The sequence below is a fragment of the Triticum aestivum genome, chromosome 2B (genome assembly GCF_018294505.1).
Source record: "Triticum aestivum cultivar Chinese Spring chromosome 2B, IWGSC CS RefSeq v2.1, whole genome shotgun sequence".
Taxonomy (NCBI): domain Eukaryota; kingdom Viridiplantae; phylum Streptophyta; class Magnoliopsida; order Poales; family Poaceae; genus Triticum; species Triticum aestivum.
In genome coordinates, this window is record NC_057798.1 from 591050892 (window position 1) to 591072368 (window position 21477).

A 21477-nucleotide genomic window follows, 5' to 3' on the forward strand; every position below is an offset into this window, starting at 1 on the left:
AGGCAGTTCGAGAGCTTCGCAGCTTAGTGAAGCAAGAAGGACCCTCTCTGCTCTTTGTCATGGAGACAAAGATTAGAGGCAAGCGTGTTGAATTTCTGAAATATGAACTTGGTTTCAGTGGCTGCTATGCAGTCGACAGTGAAGGGTTGAGCAGAGGTATTGGTCTGTTCTGGACAAAGGATGTTTTAGTTGAGCTGAAGAATTTTAGTACCAGACATATTGACCTAGGGGTTAAGGACTTGAATCAAAACTCTCGGGAGTGGCGATTCACAGGATTTTATGGCGCTCCTAGAGTGGAAAACAAACGTCATAGTTGGCGATTTCTGCGCACCTTATTTGGTATTCCACACTCGGCGTTGCTGTGCATGGGGGACTTCAACGAGACGCTCTTCGCATCAGAACACTTCAGTAGAACACCCAGGCCGGAGGGGCAGATGCGAGCCTTTCGGGAGGTTATAGATGACTGTATGTTACAAGACCTTGGATGGTCAGGCTGTGCGTACACATGGGATAATAGGCAAGCAGGCCTGTCCAATGTCAAAGCAAGGCTGGATAGAGCCTTTGCAAATGAGGAATTTCGGCAACATTATGAGTATATCCGAGTGAAGCATCTTGCGGCATGTGAATCGGATCACTGTTTTGTTGTAGCGGATGTGCAAGCTTCTCTGCCGGGTAGGTCTCAGCATACACGGCAGTTTAGATATGAAAACGTTTGGCAAACACATAGGGATTATGATCAGCTTGTCTCAGAAACATGGCGTGGTCATGCTCGTGCCCCGGGACTGCAAGGTATATCAGATTCGCTTGATATCCTCAGGCGCACCCTTGGTCCATGGGGAGCAAAGGAGTTCGGGTGTCTCACACGTACGGTGAAACAGCTCCAGAAAAAGTTGAATAAGCTCCGGAGTGAGTCTGTTGGACGTGGCCCGACAGATGAAGAGAAAAGTACGGTCACAAAACTCCGGGAGGCTATGCACCAGGAAGAGATATGGATGAAACAACATTCACGTGTCCGTTGGTTATGTGAAGGAGATCGCAATGCTTCCTACTTTCAAGCACAAGCAGCAGTGAGAAAACGCATAAATAGAATCGCCGGTCTCAGGCGCCAGGACGGCTTGGTTTGTGCAACAGAAAGAGAGGACAAGGAGGAGGTGCAAGCTTTTTACCAGAACTTGTTTGAGTCCCAAGGTTTTCATGATGTTGATAATTTGTTGAACTTTGTTCCGGTGAAAGTAACACAGGCTATGAATGATCTTCTTAATAAACCATATGATGCAACCAAGGTGAGGGAGGCGCTATTCCAAATGGCAGCCTCCAAAGCCCCGGGCATTGATGGGTTTACGGCGGGTTTTTATCAACGTCACTGGAGTGTTATCCAGGAGGACGTGACACAAGCAGTTTTGGAATTTCTGAATGGGGGTGACATGCCTACCGGACTCAATGACACTTCGATCACTCTCATCCCAAAGGTACGACATCCACAGACAATTCTTCAATACCGCCCTATAGCTCTCTGTCCGGTTCTGTATAAGATTGCTGCCAAGGCAATCACTAACCGCATGCGGGGTATTATGGATGAAATTATTAGTGAAGAACAGAGTGCCTTTGTTCCTGGACGCTTGATCACCGACAATGTGTTAGTTGCATACGAAAGTGTGCACACAATGAAGCGGAGGAAGAAGGGGAATAATTATTCCTGTGCGGTCAAGCTTGACATGATGAAAGCGTACGATAGAGTCGAATGGCACTACCTGGAGGCCATCATGTTGAGACTGGGGTTCTCTATGAGTTTTACTAGACTCATTATGAAGTGTGTATCTTCTGTCAGATTCTCGATTCGGGTCAATGGGGAGCTTCTTCCTTTTTTCACCCCTTTGAAAGGTTTGCGGCAGGGAGATCCCGTATCACCTTATTTATTTCTCATTTGTGCAGAGGGCTTATCTTCCTTGATCAAGTCATATGATGGGGGATATATTGACAGGGGGATCAGAGCTAGCTTCAGATCACCTTGGGTCAGTCATTTACTGTTTGTAGATGACAGTCTTATATTCATCTGTGCAAGTGGACAAAGCGCGGACAGATTGAATACGATTCTGGAGATTTATGGTAATGCCTTCGGACAGAGGGTTAACAGAGACAAAAGCGCAATTTACTTCAGTACAAATACCCCTGATTCAGTGCGGCAAACAATCAAGGCGATGCTGGACATTCAGGTTGAGGCTTTTAGCGAGCGGTACCTGGGTCTTCCTACTGCTGTGGGGCGCATCACAAGTGAAACTTTTGACCACATTGGTGACAGGGCTCGAGGGAAGATGCAAGGGTGGTCTGAACGTTTATTGGCATGTGCAGGCAGAGAAACATTGATGAAATCAGTGGTGCAATCCATACCAACGTTTAGTATGAGTACTTTTCTTCTAACCAAGAAGGTATGCAAGAGTGTTACCTCCCCAATGGCAAGATTTTTTTGGAGCAGCTCTCTTGACAGGAAGTCAATGCATTGGGTCTCATGGGAACAATTGACGACGCCAAAGTGCAAAGGGGGCATGGGCTTCAGGGACATGCACCAGTTTAATCTAGCTATGTTGGGCAAACAAGGGTGGAGGCTGCTCACACAGCCGGATACATTGTGCTCAAGGGTGCTAAAAGGATGGTATTTCCCGGAAGTTGATTTCATGGATGCTACGCTGCCCAAGTCAGCTTCGAAGACTTGGCGGGCGATTATGGCGGGCAGGGAAGCTCTCCAAGCCGGTTTGATAAAAAGAATTGGAGATGGCACTTCCACTTCTATATGGACTGACAGATGGATTCCGGGAACTATTTCCATGATGCCACTGCTGCAACCATCACCTACCACACTCGACAAGGTCTCTGATCTGATAGACAGTGATAACTGGTCATGGCGAGAGCAGGTGGTCCGAGACAATTTCATTGCGCCAGATGCCCAGGCCATTCTTAATATCCCATTGAGGCAAGGCGACGGTGAAGATTTTCTCGCTTGGGCGCTCGATAAGTCAGGCAACTATACTGTCAAGACGGCGTATCGTGCTCTTATGACTCAGAAAGAGCGTTTAGCTCTAGAGGAAGGGATGGATACCGGTACTTCACGGGATGATCATCAGTTGTGGTCTGCACTTTGGAAGCTCAATGTTGTCCCGAAGGTGAGGGTGTTCTGGTGGAGAGTTATTCGCGGCATTCTTCCAGATGAGACCACACTCAAGAGGCGGCATATAAGTGAGAATAGCAGATGCAATATCTGCTTAGCTAGAGATGAAGACCTCCAACATGCGTTGATGTACTGTTCGCATGCGAAGAGGTTCTGGTATGAGGCTCGGTCATGGTTTGATCTACATCTACCTCAGCTCCATCCAGACTCTTGGGCGAGGGATATATTATGTCATGATCGTTTCTCAGAGAAGGATAGGCCACTGATCATCACGATCATGTGGGCCATTTGGCACTCCCGCAATAAAATCAAACACAATGAGGAAGGAATAGATCCGACAACATCAATGCGGCTGACGAGAGAGGCTCTCGCCATTCTAGATCTTCCTCGGAATCTTACTATGGCCATTGCGGGGCATGGGTGGCGGCCACCTGAGTTTGATCACATTTCTATCACTACAGATGGCGCCATTGACTTCGACACAAGCACTGGAGGTGCAGGTGGTGTGGCTCGTTCGGCAACCAAGATGTTAGGAGCTTGGTGTAAACCTTACATGGGAATCACCGATCCCCTCTTGGCTGAAGCTTATGCACTTCGTGACGGGGTATTGTTTGCAAGACTTCGAGGCTTCACACATGTGATAATGGAAGTAGACTATATGGAGATGGTTGATCTCTGGAACTCTCGCCACAATTCGAGATCTATTGTGGCACCTATCTTAGTTCAGATCGGAGAGCTAGCTCGTGATTTTTCACTTTTTGTTGTTCAACATGTATATCGGTCAGCGAATGTTCCGGGTCATCTATGTGCTAAGCATGCTTGCACATTGCATGTAACGGAAAGCTGGCTTGATGAGACTCCCAGCTTCCTTGTGACCAACCTTATGGTTGATTGTCCAAGGAATGCTCTTCTTTGAATAAAGCTCTCTGAATTGATTGCAAAAAAAAATATATTCACAATCTGTAGTATGACAAACCAAGGATTGATCTTGTTATGTTGACAATCTACTAATTAATTCCGCTTGGAATTCGCAATCTGCTAATCTTACTGTCACGGGCTGGGGCTAGATTGGACCGCGGGTTGTAGTCGTGTGAGGTTGGAGGACGAGGGCGCCGCTCTCGTCGACCTATGGTCGGGGAAGGAGGTGAGGAGGGGCGCCAAGGCGCAGGAACACGGGAAGAGAGATAGGTTATTTTTCTGCTTTCCTTTCTTGATCCCAAGGGCTGGCTATATATAGCCTAATTACAAGACCAGATTACACACTCCTAATGCAATTGGGTGTTGGCAGGGAAAACCTTCTACGGGACTAAACCTTTTCAACTAATTCCCAGACTCCTAATCTAAAAAACTATAATTAAACTAGGATATATATTTAGGCAGGAGCAGGGCTGGCCCGCCCAGGTCCCTTGCGCCTATAGGACTGGCCCCACATGACATCTCCCCCTCCATTCTGAAATAGTTGGAAGCATGGATAACGTTCACGGAGGGTTGTGACATCCTCCCATGGAGCAGCAGACGCCGGCTGACCCTCCCAGTGAATGAGCACCTGCTGAACACCGCGAGCAATACGCGCACGCAATGCTTGGACAGGGGTTGGATGTACTCGTCCCTGAAACAGAGGTGGAAGCATCGGCAGAACTTCCGGTGGAGGACCATGGTACTTCTTCAGGACCCCGACATGGAAGACATTGTGAATGCGGGCGCATGGGGGCAGCTCCAAACGATAAGCAACCGTATTGATTTTAGCGAGGACTTTGAAAGGCCCATAATATTTGGGAGCCAATTTCCCTTTTGCACCTACTCCAAGGAATGCTACCGACCGGTGCTGAAGACTGAGCCAAACCCACTCTCCAACATCAAAAGAAAGGGCCCGATGCTTATCACCACCCTGAAAGGAGTGTCCTTCAATGTTGAGTCGTACAAAGTGTTGTAGCAGTACTCCGCCCAAGGCAACCATTGGAGCCACTGCCGTGGGCGATCCCCAGTTACGCAACAAATGTACATGGTGATGACGCAATTGACGGCCTCAGATTGTCCATGAGACTGCGGATGGAAGGCCGAAATCATGTGCAAGCGCGTCCCCGCGGCGGCAAACAGAGCCTTCCAAAAGCCCGAAGTGAAAACCACATCCCTATCCGAAACGATGGATGTTGGAAACCCATGAAGTCGGACAATGTTGGAGAAGAAGGCCTTAGCAACAGACTCCACAGTATACGGATGCGCCAAGGGAATGAAATGTGCATACTTGGAAAAACGATCCACGACAGTCAGGATCACACTTTTGCCGCCCACCTTCGGAAGTGCCTCAATGAAATCCATGGAGATGTCTTCCTAGACAAGAGATGGCACTGTCAAGGGCTGCAATAGGCCGACAGGATGCAGTTGCTCCGTCTTGTTGCGTTGACAAACCTAACAAGCATGAATATACTGCTGAAGTGCTGCCCTTGCTTGCGGCAGATGAAAATCCCGACGAAGACGATGAAGTGACTTCTGGATACCTTCATGGCCCGCATCGTGGGCTGCAGCCAGTACTTCCCTGAGCAACCGCAACGTCGGCGGCACATAAGCCCGTTGTTGGAAGGTAACAATGCCATCATCGAGAGCCCAAGGCTGGCCTAATTCACCAGATTCGAGTTGTTCCCGAAAAGTAACGATTGCCGGGTCCGTGTGTGCAGCCTGACGGAGAGCTTCAAACAGATAAAAGGAAGTCTTGGATATGGCGAGTGCATGGCCGGCACGAGCATCACGGTGTGAAAGGGCACCGACGACGATGTTTTTTTGACCTGGTTTATATTCCACCGTGAAGTCGAACCCCAACAGCTTGCCCACCCAATGATGTTGTGGAATGGTACCGAGGTGTTGGTCTAGCAAAAACTTCAGGCTGTAGTGGTCAGTTTTGACGATGAACGCGCGTCCCCAAAGATAGGGCCGCCAGTGGCGCATGGCGTGCACCAGACCAATGAGTTCCCGCTCATAAGCGGCGAGAGAAGCATGGCGCGGAGCGATGGTTTTGCTGAAATAGGCAAAGGGGCCGCCACCTTGATGCAGGACCGCCCCGAAACCAGATCCAGATGCATCACACACCACAATGAATGAAACTGCAAAATCCGGCAGCTGAAGCACTGGGCGGTGGTAAGAGCTGTCTTGAGAGCTTCAAAGGCGGTAGTCACCGCAAGCGTCCAAAGAAATTCGTCCTTCTTGAGGAGCGCCGTGAGGGGGGCTGCAATGGTGCCGAAATCCCGAATGAACTTGCGGTAGTATCCTGCCAGTCCTAAGAAACCACGCACAGCGCAGACGGTGCGCGGAACTGGCCAGTCTACCATGGCTCGAACCTTGTTGCTGTCCATGGCAACTCCTGCAGCGAATATGACGTGTCCCAGATAAGTCATGGATTCTTCCCCAAAGGAACACTTGGAGCGCTTGAGAAACAGCTGATGTGTGCGCATATCCTCCAGACGAGCTTGACATGACGTAGGTGATCCGACCAGGATGAGTTGTAGATCAAGATATCATCGAAGAAAAGCACAAACCGACGGAGATAGGGACGGAGGACATCGCTCATGAGTGCTTGGAACGACGCTGGGGCATTGGTCAAACCGAAGGCCATCACCACAAACTCGAAGAGACCCTCATGTGTGCGGAATGCCGTCTTGTGGATATCCTCAGGGGCCATCTGAACCTGGTGGTAACCCGACCAGAGATCCAGTTTGGTGAAAAAGCGGGCGGCCTTTAGTTCATCCAGAAGTTCATCGATGACGGGAATTGGAAACTTGTCCTTGATGGTGACAAGGTTGAGACCACGGTAGTCGATACAGAAATGCCAAGTCTCGTCGGCCTTTTGGACGAGTAGAACGGGGGATGAAAATGTGGAAGAGCTAGGACGGATCAGACCACAAGACAACATCTCTGAGCATTGGTGCTCTAGTTCATCTTTTTGAATCATTGGGTAGTGGTAGGGTCGGACAGCAACCGACGGTGTACCGGGAATAAGATGAATATGATGGTCATGTGTGCGTTGCAGCGGCAGGTTCGGAGGGTTGGCGAAAGTGGCCAGAAGGCTATCCATAAGGTCCTTGCCTTCACACACATATATGTAGGCCGGCCCTCCGAGGAAGCCAAGGCCCGACCACTCCACACGGTGATCCGAGTGCCAAAACGACATCCACTACGTAGTGAAGTCCTAGAGAATTGGCCCAAGCATTTTGAGGAAACGTGTATTGAGGACGTTGCTGAACCCGCCCAAAGGAATGGCATGCAGATCAACAACGAAATGCTCCTTATAAATGGTGATCGCGGCCTGCTGAAGGAGGCCCCGACAGGTCACCTTATCGCCATTAGTGACCGTGACTCCCAAGCGAATATTGGAGGAGAAAGGCAACCCGATGATGGTGGCCAGCGCTTCGTGGATGAAGTTATTAGTGAAGGAAATATGCCTAGAGGCAATAATAAAGTTGTTATTTTTATATTTCCTTATTCGTGATAAATTTTTATTATTCATGCTAGAATTGTATTAACCGGAAACTTGATACATGTAATACATAGACAAAAGACCGTATCCCTAGTATGCCTCTACTTGACTAGCTCGTTGATCAAAGATGGTTAAGTTTCCTAGCCATAGACATGTGTTGTCACTTGATGAACGGGATCACATCATTAGGAGAATGATGTGATGGACAAGACCCATCCATTAGCTTAGCATAATGATCGTTCAGTTTTATTGCTACTGCTTTCTTCATGTCAACTACATATTCCTCCGACTATGAGATTATGAAACTCCCGGATACTGGAGGAATGACTTGTGTGCTATCACACGTCACAACTGTAACGCCTCGAATCCGATGCGCCAGGTGTCCTCCAGTTATTCGCCGTCGTTGGCATGTCATTTGCTTGCGTGTTGCATTTTTCCATGTCATCATCTGCATGTTTTTCAAAACTTGCATCCATTCGGGTTCCCCCGGTTCTCTCCGTTGTCCGTTCTGAGCCCAACCACACTTGCACGCGCCCGTCGCCCTCTCAGACCTGGTTTCCCGAGCAGGAAAAAAACGTTCTCGGAATGGGCCAAGATTTGCCGACTGGCCTTGGTATATCACCGGTAGACCGCCCGTCAAATTTCGTTCCATTTGGAGGTCGTTTGATGCCCCAACGGTTAACCGAGTTAACCGAAACCCCCTTTTCTCTTGCAGCCCAGCACCTCTTTACACAGCCCACCTAGCCCATCTAAGCCTCCTCCATGCTCTCTGCCGTTCGATCACGATCGTGTGGGCGAAAACTGCTCCCCATTTGGACTCTCCTAGCTCCCCATACCTATAGAAAAGCCTCTCTCCCCGAAATTTCAGCAAACCCTAGTCCATCTCCCTCCTCCCACAGCCGGACACGTCCGCCGCCGCCGCCCGACGTATCGGGGCACGCCATGTCGCCTCCCTGATCCCCCATCGCCGCCGCCACCCGGGGCCTAGATCCGGCCCGCCCTGGGTCGAACCGGGCCACGCAGGGCCCGCGCCGCTCGCGCGCTCCGCCGCGCGCGCCTCCTCGTGCCCCACCGCCGGCGAGCGTCGCCGCCGCCGTTCGCCTCGTCCGCCGTCCTCCCGGCTCCCTCCACCCCGCCGCCGCATGGCGCTCGCCGCCGCCGGGAGCCCGCGCTCCACCGCCGCCAACCGAGCCCGCGCCTCACCCCTGCCGTGCCCGTGCCTCATCCCCGCTCTCGATCCGCCGCCGCCTTCATGAGACGCGCCGCCCCGCGCCAGCCCCAGCGCCACCTCCTCACGTCGCCTCCGACCACCACCTCGCCGCCCCGTGCCTCGGCTCCGCCGCCACGCCTCCACCTCGTCGCCTCCGTCCTCTCCAAGCCTTGGATCCGGCGCCCCAGCTACTCTGGCGAGCTCCCTCGTCTCCGGCCTCCTTCCCCACCGTCTCCGGTGAGCTTCTCCGGCGACCTCCAGATCGGGACCAGATCCACCCATCCCTCCTTCCAAACGCGCCATGTCCCCGGGATCTCTCCATCACAGAACCACCTCGTCCCGCGTTGACTTTTCACGGAGGTGATTTTCTCTAAGTCCCGAAATCCCTGATATTCTGGTGCTCTGTTCATCATGCCATGTTTGACTTGTTTTGCTCATATCTTCTAGGCCGTAGCTCCGAACTAAATGAACTTTATATGTAATTTGACTAGATTTTTGTGTAGATCATCTTGGTGCATATTAACTTGATGTTTAACAACTTGAACATAAGGTTTATTCAGATCTGGACCAAATTTCTAAATCTGCATATGAGGACTTACCAGACTTGTTATATGTTGTTTCCGGCCTCATTTAAACTTGCTTTGATGTGTTGCTCTTGTATGCATCATCTCTTGCCATGAGTAGCTTCATATATCCTTGTCATGCTTCATACCTTGGTTGAGCATCATGCCATGTCTATGTGTTGTGTGTTTACCTTGTTGTGTGCTTCTTTCCGGTTGTGCTCCTTCTCGTTAGTTCCTGTTTCGTTGCGATCGTGAGGATTCGTTCGTCTACGCTTGGTTCGTCTTCGTGGCTTCATCTTCTTCATGGACTCGTTCTTCCTCCTAGTGGGATTTCAGGCAAGATGACCGTTACCCTGGATCTCACTACTATCATTGCTATGCTAGTTGCTTCATTCTATCGCTATGCCGCGCTACCTATCACTTGTTCTTCAAGCCTCCCAATTGCCATGCCAGCCTCTAACCTTTTCACCCTTCCTAGCAAACCGTTGCTTGGCTATGTTACCGCTTTGCTCAGCCCCTCTTATAGCATTGTTTGTTGCAGGTGAAGTTGAAGATTGCTCCATGATGTACAGGATTATGTTGGGATATCACAATATATCTTATTTTAATTAATACATCTATATACTTGGTAAAGGGTGGAAGGCTCGGCCTTATGCCTGGTGTTTTGTTCCACTCTTGCCGCCCTAGTTTCCGTCATACCGGTGTTATGTTCCTTGATTTTGCGTTCCTTACGCGGTTGGGTGTTATGGGAACCCGTTGACAGTTTGCCTTGAATAAAACTCCTCCAGCAAGGCCCAACCTTGGTTTTACATTTGCCTCACCTAAGCCTTTTTCCCTTGGGTTTCGAGAGCCCGAGGGTCATCTTATTTTACACCCCCCCGGGCCAGTGCTCGTCGTGAGTGTTGGTCCAACCTGTCAACCGCCCGTGGCCACCAGGGGCAATTCTGGGTTGGCCTACCAGAAGTTTGGACAATCCGGTGTGCCCCGAGAACGAGATATGTGCAGCTCCTATCGGGATTTGTCGGCACACTCGGGCGGCTTTGCTGGTCTTGTTTTACCATTGTCGAAATGTCTTGTAACTGGGATTCTGAGTCTGATCGGGTCTTCCTGGGAGAAGGAATATCCTTCGTTGACCGTGAGAGCTTGTGATGGGCTAAGTTGGGACACCCTGCAGGATATAAACTTTTGAAAGCCATGCCCGCGGTTATGTGGCAGATGGGAATTTGTTAATGTTCGGTTGTAGAGAACTTGACACTTGACTTAATTAAAACGCATCAACCGCGTGTGTAGCCATGATGGTCTCTTCTCGGTGAAGTCCGGGAAGTGAACACGGTTTTTGGGTTATGTATGAACGTAAGTAGTTTCAGGATCACTTCTTGATCACTTCTAGCTTCTCGACCGTTCCATTTGCTTCTCTTCTCGCTCTTATTTGCGTATGTTAGCCACCATATATGCTTAGACGCTGCTGCAACCTCACCACTTATCCATTCCTTTACCCATTAAGCTTTGCCAGTCTTGATACCCATGGTAATGGGATTGCTGAGTCCTCGTGGCTCACAGATTACTACAACAACAGTTGTAGGTACAGGTTATGCGATGATCAGGACGCGAGAGCGATGCTTGCTTGTTTTGAGTTCTTCTTCTGCTTTGTCGTTCAGGGGATAGGTTCCTGGTCGGCAGCCTGGGCTAGCAGGGTAGATGTCGTTTGAGTTTCTGTTTGTGTTTCATCCGTAGTCGCATGATGCTCTTATGTATGATGTTGTTGTATTCGTGTGGCATTGTATGCCTCTTGTATGTATCCCCAACTATTATGTAATGGTATGATGTAATGATATCCACCTTGCAAAAGCGTCTCCAATATGCGCTTCTATCCTTGGTGGGACCTTTGAGTTCCTTTAGGATAGGGTCGCATATTGGGCGTGACAACAACGTAACTGGGTGATTACAAAGATGCTCTACAGGTATCCCCGAAGGTGTTTGTTGGATTGGCATAGATCGAGATTAAGATTTGTCACTCCGAGTATCGGGGAGGTATATCTGGGCCCTCTTGATAATGCACATCATAAGAAGCCTTGCAAGAAATGTGACTAATTAGTTAGTTGCGGGATGATGCATTATGAAATGAGTAAGGAGACTTTCCAGTAATGAGATTGAACTAGGTATGAAGATACCGATGATCGAATATCATGCAAGTAACATACCGATGACAAAGGGAATAATGTATGTTGTCATAACGGTTCGACCGATAAAGATCTTCGTAGAATATGTGGGAGCCAATATGAGCATCCAGGTTCTGCTATTGGTTATTGGCCGGAGAGGTGTCTCGGTCATGTCTACATAGTTCTCGAACCCATAGGGTCCGCACACTTAACTTTCGATGATAATTTGTATTATAGAGTTATGTGATTTGGTGACCTAATGTTGTTCGGAGTCCCGGATAAGATCACGAACATGATGAGGAGTTCGAAATGGTCGAGAGGTAAAGATTGATATATTGGATGATAGTATTCGGACATCAGAAGTGTTTAGAAATGTATCGGGTACATATCGGAGTACCGGGGGGGGGGGTTACTGGAACCCCCCGGGGGAAGATATGGGCCATATGGGTCTTAGGAGGGAGCACACCAGCCCACAGAGGGGTGGCATGCCCCCAAGGAAGGAGACTAAATTAGAGTAGGAGGAGGGGGCGGCGCCCCCCTCTTTCCCTCCTTCCCCCCTCCTCTCTTTCTCTTTCCGGTAAAAGGAAGGGGGGGGGGGCGAATCCTACTAGGAGTCCAAGTAGGATTCCTCCTACTTGGGGCATGCCTAGGGATGCCTCCCTCCCCTCCCTCCTTTATATATGTGGGGAGGGGGCGCCTAGAACAGACATCAACTATTCCTAGCCATGTGCGACGCCCCCTTCCACTGTTTACGCCTCCGGTCATATTCTCGCGGTGCTTAATTAGGCGAAGCCCAGCCCAGATGAAAGTGCAACTATCCCTAGGTTGTTTTGATAATTCATAACAACATATAGCTCATTGAGCTAATGCTATTCCAAGACTATTATTTCAGGAAAGCTCAATGAATGGCATGGCATGGATGATGAAAGTGGATCCCTCAAAATACTAAGGACAAAGGATTGGCTCAAGCTCAAAAGCTCAAGACTCTTCATTTTATATTTTAGTGATCCAAGATCACATTGAGTCTATAGGAAAAACCAATACTATCAAGGAGGGATGATGTATTGCTTAATGAGCCTCTTGCTTCATGTGCTTAGTGATATGCTCCAAAACCCTCAGCTACTTTCTCACATCCACAAATGACCTAAACCCAAAGCCAAAATCGGTCACACCGATTCTTCCAACCCGGCGCCACCGATTTCAAATGTCATAGCCACTGCCACAAACCCTAGGCAAATCGGTCCTACCGATAGGGATCTCGGTCTCACCGAGATGGGATTGTAATCTCTCTGTTTCCCTTCGTAACGTTTCGGTCTAACCGAAGTGAGCGATCGGTCCCACCGAGATTGCAATGTAAACTCTCTGTTTCCCTTCTGTAACATTTCGGTCTCACCGAAAAGAGCAAATCGGTCCCACCGAGTTTACCTGACCAACTCTCTAGAAAGCTTATTACCAAAATCGGTCTTACCGAGTTTGTGTAATCGGTCTTACCGAGATTACGTTGTGCCCTAAGCCTAACCGAATCGGTCTCACCGAGTTGCATGTCAGTCCCACCGAAAATCACTAACGGTCACTAGGTTTACTAAATCGGTCCGACCGAGTCTGTTGAATCGGTCCCACCGAGTTTGGTAAATTGTGTGTAACAGTTAGATTTTTTGTGGAGGCTATATATACCCCTCCACCTCCTCTTCATTATTGGAGAGAGCCATCAGACTAAACCTACACTTCCAACTTACCATTTCTGAGAGAGAACCACCTACTCATGTGTTGAGGCCAAGATATTCCATTCCTACCATATGAATCTTGATCTCTAGCCTTCCCCAAGTTGCTTTCCACTCAAATCTTCTTTCAACCAGATCCAAATCCTATGAGAGAGAGTTGAGTGTTGGGGAGACTTATCATTTGAAGCACAAGAGCAAGGTGTTCATCATCAATGCACCATTTGTTACTTATTGCAGAGTGGTGTCTCCTAGATTGGCTAGGTGTCACTTGGGAGCCTCCGACAAGATTGTGGAGTTGAACCAAGGAGTTTGTAAGGGCAAGGAGATCGCCTACTTCATGAAGATCTACCGCTAGTGAGGCAAGTCCTTCATGGGCGACAGCCATGGTGGGATAGACAAGGTTGCTTCTTCGTGGACCCTTCATGGGTGGAGCCCTCTGTGGACTCGCGCAACCGTTACCCTTCGTGGGTTGAAGTCTCCATCAACGTGGATGTATGATAGCACCACCTATCGGAACCACGCCAAAAACATCCGTGTCTCCAATTACGTTTGAATCCTCCAAACCCTTCCCTTTACTTTCTTGCAAGTTGCATTCTTTAATTTCTGCTGCCCATATACTTTTTGCATGCTTGCTTGATTTGTGTGATGATTGCTTTGTCCTAAGATAGCTAAAATCTGTCAAACTCTAAAATTGGGAAAATGTTAAGTTTTTATTTGGTCAAGTTGTCTAATCACCCCCTCTAGACATACTTCAAGGTCCTACAAGTGTTATTAGAGCTTTGGTCTCCATTTGCTTTGATTTCCATAGCTTTTGGTGGTCATAGCCTTGGTTTCACAACCTAGGAGAGTATGGCGTCTAGCGAGGGAAATTATCACTGTAGAGGTCCTTAATTTGATGGTACTAATTTTGCTAGTTGGAAGCATAAGATGAAAATGCATATTCTCGGACATAACCCTACCGTTTGGGAAATTATTTGTATTGGCTTGCAAGGTGAATTCTTTGATGGGAGAGAGCCAAACCGTGAAGCTAATGCGAAAGAATTGAAGATGCTGCAATACAACGCTCAAGCTTGTGATATCATCTTCAACGGATTATGCCCCGAAGAATTCAACAAAATCAGCCATTTTGAGAATGCAAAGGAAATTTGGGATACCTTGATTGATATGCACGAAGGTACCAAATCCGTCAAGGAATCCAAGTTGGATGTGCTCCAAAGTCAGCTTGACAAGTTCAAAATGAAGGATGGTGAAGGTGTCGCTGAAATGTACTCTAGGCTTGCTTTTATTACAAATGAGATTGCCGGCTTAGGGAGTGAAGAGATGACCGACAGATTCATCATCAAGAAGATCCTAAGAGCATTGGATGGAAAGTATGATACCGTGTGCACATTGATCCAAATGATGCCAAACTACAAAGATCTCAAGCCAACGGAAGTCATTGGAAGAAGTGTTGCTCATGAGATGTCACTCAAGGATAAGGAGGAACTTCACAACAAGTCAAGTGGTGCTTACAAAGCCTCAAGTGAAGCCCCCACATCAAGTGAGAAACAAACCTTCAATGAAGAATTGAGCTTAATGGTGAAGAACTTCAACAAATTCTACAAGAGTAGAAGCAAAGAAAGAAGCTCCAAGTCAAGGTCTTATCATGACAAAAGATCTTCTAGTCGAGAGCGCAATTGCTACAATTGTGGGAGGCCTGGACACTACTCCAATGAGTGTACGTCACCCTACAAAAGAAGAGAAGATTCTCCAAAAAGAAGAAGCAAAAGAGAAGAATCACCACCAAGAGAGAGGAGGAGTAGAGATGATCGTTATGAACGAAGACCCTCACGGAGAAGCAAGGATTCGGAAAGGAAGGACAAGTCATCAAGGAGCTACAAAAAACGAAGAAATCAAGCTCATGTTGGTGAATGGGTATCCGGCTCCGACTCCGACCATCACTCCGAGAGAAGCTATCACTCCGACTCCGAATATACTCAAGATGAAGGTGTTGCCGGTCTAGCACTTGTGTCAACCAACTCCTACGACATATTTGATTCACCAAATGAAGGAATTGGAAGATGCTTCATGGCCAAAGGTCAAAAGGTAACACATCCTGAGTATGTTGATTTCAATAGTGATGAAGATGACTTGCTTGTGGATGATGATTTACTTGTTGACAACTCTAGTGATGAATACTATGATGAAACGTCAATTAATCATGCTAATCAAACGAATGACAATGATAAGGAGAAAATTGAGCTTCTAACTAAAGAACTAAACACTCTTAAGTTGGCTCATGAAACTATCTTCGAAGATCATCAAGAACTTTTAAGGGCTCATGAGAAGTTACGCTTTGAAAAGCTCAATCTTGAGCAAGAGCATGAGTTCTTAAAAGCAATCAATGATGATCTTCATAAGAAAAGTTCTTCTTACATTGCCAAGTGTTTTCTCCTATCTACTTACATGCCTCAAGTCAAGTCTAGTAACAAGTACAAGAAAGATACTTCCTCTAGTAGTAACAATAATAATGTCAAATCCAATATGTTGCTTCTAGTAGTTCTCTTGATTCCACTAATGATTCTCTTAGCCAAGTTACACTTGAGCAAGAAAATAGCTTATTGAAGGGAATTATATAGAAAGGTGTTTACAAGAGCCTTGCTGGGAGTAAGCAATTCGAGGAAATTGTACGCAAGTAAGGAAGACACCGGAAGAATCAAGGTGTTGGTTTTGAACGAAAGTTCAATGCCAAGGAGTTGAGTGGGAAGAAGATCAATACCCCAAGACGAAGTTTGTTCCTCAGCAAGAGAAGTATGATCCTACTTCCTTCAAGGGAACACAAGCTCAAGATGATCTTCCACCACAAGACCACAAGAACAAAGGCAAGGACAAGCTTCAAGAAGAGATTGATGCATTTGTAGAAGCACCTAAGGTCTCGGTCAAGTGGATTCCCAGGACTACGTCAAGTTCTACTTCATCAAGTACAACTACAACTCCAAGGATTCCCATCAAGATGATGTGTATCCTGAAGAAGAAGAACTAGAGAGTTCTTGAGGGTGACTCCGCCAACATTTTTCACTCATATCATTATGGCAATGACAAGTGCAATCAACTTCCACATCTTGCACTAGTTCAAGGAGTCACAAACCCTCATGTTGGTAAGGCAAGGGACAAGGTAACCTAATGTTTTCATGGATATCACCTTGTGTGTGCATCACTCTATGTCTATGGATATTCTTGTTTGTTCCTTGTGGGACTAACCCATGTAGGCAAGTTGAAAGTGCAACTAACTCCAAAGGATTCCTCCAAATGATCTACATCAACATTGAGCATCCACATCTTCAACACCTACATGAAGTCATCATCGACAAAACCCAAGGTTAGTTCATCCCTCTAAAAGGGGATCTCACATCTAGGGGGATCTTAACTCTAAGAATTGAGTCAAAGCAACTCTAATGGTGTGAACACATCAATGCATTATGTAAAAGTGGTAACCCCACTTGAGCTTAAACGATGAGTATGACCTATGATCAAATGTTTATCATTTGACTCCTAAGTCAATATACTCATATATAGATGACCCAGTCATTGCCAATTATTTGATAGATGCTAGAATTGGTTGTGCATGCTTTGCCACATATTTCATTTGCTATCTTATTGTGTGAGCATGTTGGTGCATATTTTACTCATTCAAGGACATCCACTTGTTGTTTTGATTGTTTGGTTCTTTCTTCTTCTGGCCAAGTGGATGGACAAGAATGCCTAAGAACCTTCTCTAGCTATCTATGCTTTTCTCGTCTCAAGCTCTATTCATGCTACATCACAAAATTTGATCAAGTCAGATTCGAACCACTTTGTGTGAGGAGCACTCGGAGTCCCCGATTCGTCAAAGACTTAAACTTCCAAAACTTCTTTGTGATTCTCGGTCTGACCGATTCCTCCATTTCGGTCCCACCGAGATCACTAAGTCGATCTAGGTTTTCAATCTCGATGCAACCGATTTGAACTTTTCGGTCACACCGAGTTGCTGTAACTGAACACAGTTATGCATCTCGGTGCCACCGAGTTGTTCCACTCGGTCACACCGACAGGGTCGGGCTATATATAGTCACGGGCAAAAATTTGGAAATTCCTCTGAACCCCTTCACCCGCGCAATAGCTCGCTCTGCCTCCAAGGTCTCCGGATTGTCTCCTCGTCGCCAGCCGCCTCCTGTCGTTGGTCTCCGCTGCCGTCAATGGAATTCAACCCCGCCGTTGCCGCCATACCGAGTTCATCGCCGAACTAGGGTATGGACTCGATCACTGTGCTATCCTCGTCTGATTCCTAGCACATTGTGTTCTTATTGATTCTTGCCACGATTGAAACACTCCTATCCAGTCAATGCAATCCGTAGATTAGATGAGATTTGAAAATTTAGGGTTAGGTTTCCGCCGAAACCATCTCGGACCCACCGAGTTGAAAAAATCGGTCCCACCGATTTGGCTTATGCCATTGCACTAGTAGCTCTCGGTCTGACCGAGATTTGCTAATCGGTGCGACCGATTTTAGGACTTTGTGAAACCCTAGCAGACTCGGTGCCATCGAACTGTGACTCGGTCCAACCGAGTTCACCAGTTTAGGTTCCAAAACTGCTTCGGTATCACCGAGTTTGAAAATCGGTTGATCCGAAATGCTTTCTGTGGAAAACTAAAACTGAATTTTTGAATCATTCTTTTGCAAAAATCTCTGCATTTTGTGATGCTCATCCACTCTATCTCATCTATAACTCTTCACAGGGTCAGCAATCAGTGTTTGCAGCATGTTAAACCAGAGTGACAGCCAAAACAGGTCAGTAGAGCAGATTCACATGAGTGAGGGCACTAGTCCCTCCAGCACTTCAGATGAAGGCAGCAGGAGCACTCCTAGCAACCTGCCTAAGGCTGCTACCAGGCAAAGGAAGAAGAGAACCTCAGACTCTGAAGATGAGGATTATAGAGCTGAAGAGGATGAGGCTACTTCCAAGAAAGTAGTACTCAAAAAGGAGTATGTCTCAGCAAAGCATACAAAGCCAGGCATGAAGATCAAAAGGCCTGCAGGAGGACAACCAATGTCCAAAGCCAGAGCATCAACTCAACTGCCTGAAAAACATGATCCCAAAGAGCCAGCTGCTGCTGAAGGAAAGAAAAGGAAGGAAAGGGTCAAGAAGACCATGGCCAGAGTTGTTGGTCAACCTTCCATGATGGAAGAAGAAGAAGAGCTTGCTGCACCAGCACCAAAGGCACCAAAGCTTATGGGAGATGCTATTAGATCAGGGGCTGCAACATCTAAGCCCAAGGAAGCACCCAAAGCTGCCCCCAAGGCCAAGTCTACAGCAAAGAGGAATACTAGGAGTATTCCAGCTGCTGAGAAGAACAAGGCCCCAGTGCCTGAGGTTGCTGAGGAGGAAGATGAAGAAGGACAAGTTCTAAGGAAGCTCAAGCCCAAGATACCAGACCATAATGATGCCCATCCCATGGCTGAGGACATGAACATCAGAAAAGATTCAGGGTTGAGGCTATGGAGGATGGCAGATCCATATGCTACTAGGAGAAGAACTGCTGTTGATTACAGGTTCCATATAAAGGAACAACAGGACTTCTATGAGACAATTTTGTTGGACAAGAAGCCCATAGTTTGTGATATGAGGTGGGTCGACTGGACCTACATGAAGGAAAATGAAGAGCACTATCCTGGAGTGCAAGACAGCTTTGTTTCTTGTGGAGTTGCAGATTTTTTTGGGCAAAAGCTCACAAATTGGAATGATGAACTTATCATGCAATTCTACTCCACAGCACACTTCTATCCAGATGGGAGGATAGTTTGGATGTCTGAAGGTACAAGGTACCAGTCAACTGTTGAGGAGTGGGCAAAACTGATAAATGCCCCAAAGGAAAATGATGATGACCTGGATGTATACGTCAAGAAGAAAATGGGACACAATACCATGTCACATATATACAAGGAGATCCCAGACAAAGCCCTAGAGACTTTCTCTTTTGGATCAGTCCACTTTCTTCGGTCAGGGCTGCCTACAATCAATTGGATCCTAAGGCACACCCTATTGCCTAAGTCAGGTGACAACAACATGATCAGAGGGCATGCAATCAATATGTTGCATTTATTTGATGTGCCATAGAAATTCAAGGTCATGAGCCTTATAGTTGAAACCATTAAGAGGACTGCATCAGATCATAAGAGGAGTTGTGGATATGCCCCTCAGATTCAGGAGTTGATTAACTCAAAGATGGGCACAAGCAAATATCTATTGGATAGGGAACATTTTCCACTCTATCCAGACTTTGAGGACAATGAGGTTGTCATGAATGAGGATGATCCATCATCAGTTCAAGCTCAAGAGAAGAAGGAGAAGGCAAGGAAGGAGAAGGCTGCCAAGATGCCAACTCAAGAGGAGGCATCTGAGTATTTCTTGAAGAACAAGCAGGAGCAGCTTGGTTACTTGATAGCATCATCTCTGAGGATTGAGAAGGGATTGGCCACCCTCACTCAAAATTAGAAGAGCCTGGAAAGAATCATGGAACAAAAATTCTATGAACTAGATGTCAAGGTAACTGAGATTCAGTAGTTGTGGAGCAACTATAGGATGACATGCAGGAGAGGAAGGGCAAGACTACCACTAATGTCTTTGCCAGAGTGCCTAGAGATTAGAGGTCAGCTGTTGTGCCCGTGCCAGACACCAGAGCCACATCATCTGCACCAGCTACAGCTCCTACAGCTCCAGTGCAACCAACTCCAGCATCAACTCCAGCACCCTCTACATCAACTGAAGCCTTCTCCAAGGAGCCATCTCTACACCACCAACTGAAGATCAAGCCTGAGAGTTGATCTAGAACTATGCATTTTCTATGAACTTTTTGGTAACTTGTTGCCAAAGGGGGAGAAAAATGTATAGATCATAGGCTTCGAGAGAGAGAGTGTTGCTTTTATTCTCTCTTGCTTTGTTGGTTCAAACTTGTTTGCTTTTGATTGCTTGAGATATACTATGCTATTCTTGTGAGACATTGATGATCATGTGTTTGATCATAAGCTACACTTATGCATGTTTGATGAAATTATCTTATCTATCATATGTGATCATTCACTTTGCTTGGTGATGAGTGCATGTATTCAATCTTTATCATTTTGAGCGCTCCACCAAGATGTATGTGACATGGAAGAGTAACCCATGAGCCTAATTCCTCGTGCATTTGTAGTCCAAAGCAAAATTTAAACTATGCACAAATTTAGGGGGAGCTCTTGCTTATCACATACTTCTCAAAGCGATGATGTTTTTCAATCTTATTATCATTTGTCGAAGCTTTGATATATTTGTTGTCATCAATTACCAAAAAGGGGGAGATTGAAAGTGCAACTATCCCTAGGTGGTTTTGGTAATTCATAACAACATATACCTCATTGAGCTAATGCTATTCCAAGACTATTATTTCAGGAAAGCTCAATGAATGGCATGGCATGGATGATGAAAGTGGATCCCTCAAAATACTAAGGACAAAGGATTGGCTCAAGCTCAAAAGCTCAAGACTCTTCATTTTATATTTTAGTGATCCAAGATCACATTGAGTCTATAGGAAAAGCCAATACTATCAAGGAGGGATGAGGTGTTGCTTAATGAGCCTCTTGCTTCATGTGCTTAGTGATATGCTCCAAAACCCTCAGCTACTTTCTCACATCCACAAATGACCTAAACCCAAAGCCAAAATTGGTCACACCGATTCTTCCAACCTGGCGCCACCGATTTCAAATGTCATAGCCACTGCCACAAACCCTAGGCAAATCGGTCCTACCGATAGGGATCTCGGTCTCACCGAGATGGGATTGTAATCTCTCTGTTTCCCTTCGTAACATTTCGGTCTAACCAAAGTGAGCGATCGGTCCCACCGAGATTGCAATGTAAACTCTCTGTTTCCCTTTTGTAACATTTTGGTCTCACCGAAAAGAGCAAATGGGTCCCACCGAGTTTACCTGACCAACTCTCTGGAAAGCTTATTACCAAAATCGGTCTTACCGAGTTTGTGTAATTGGTCTTACCGAGATTACGTTGTGCCCTAACCCTAACTGAATCGGTCTCACCGAGTTGCATGTCAGTCCCATCGAAAATCACTAACGGTCACTAGGTTTACTAAATCGGTCTGGCCGAGTCTGTTGAATCGGTCCCACCAAGTTTGGTAAATTGTGTG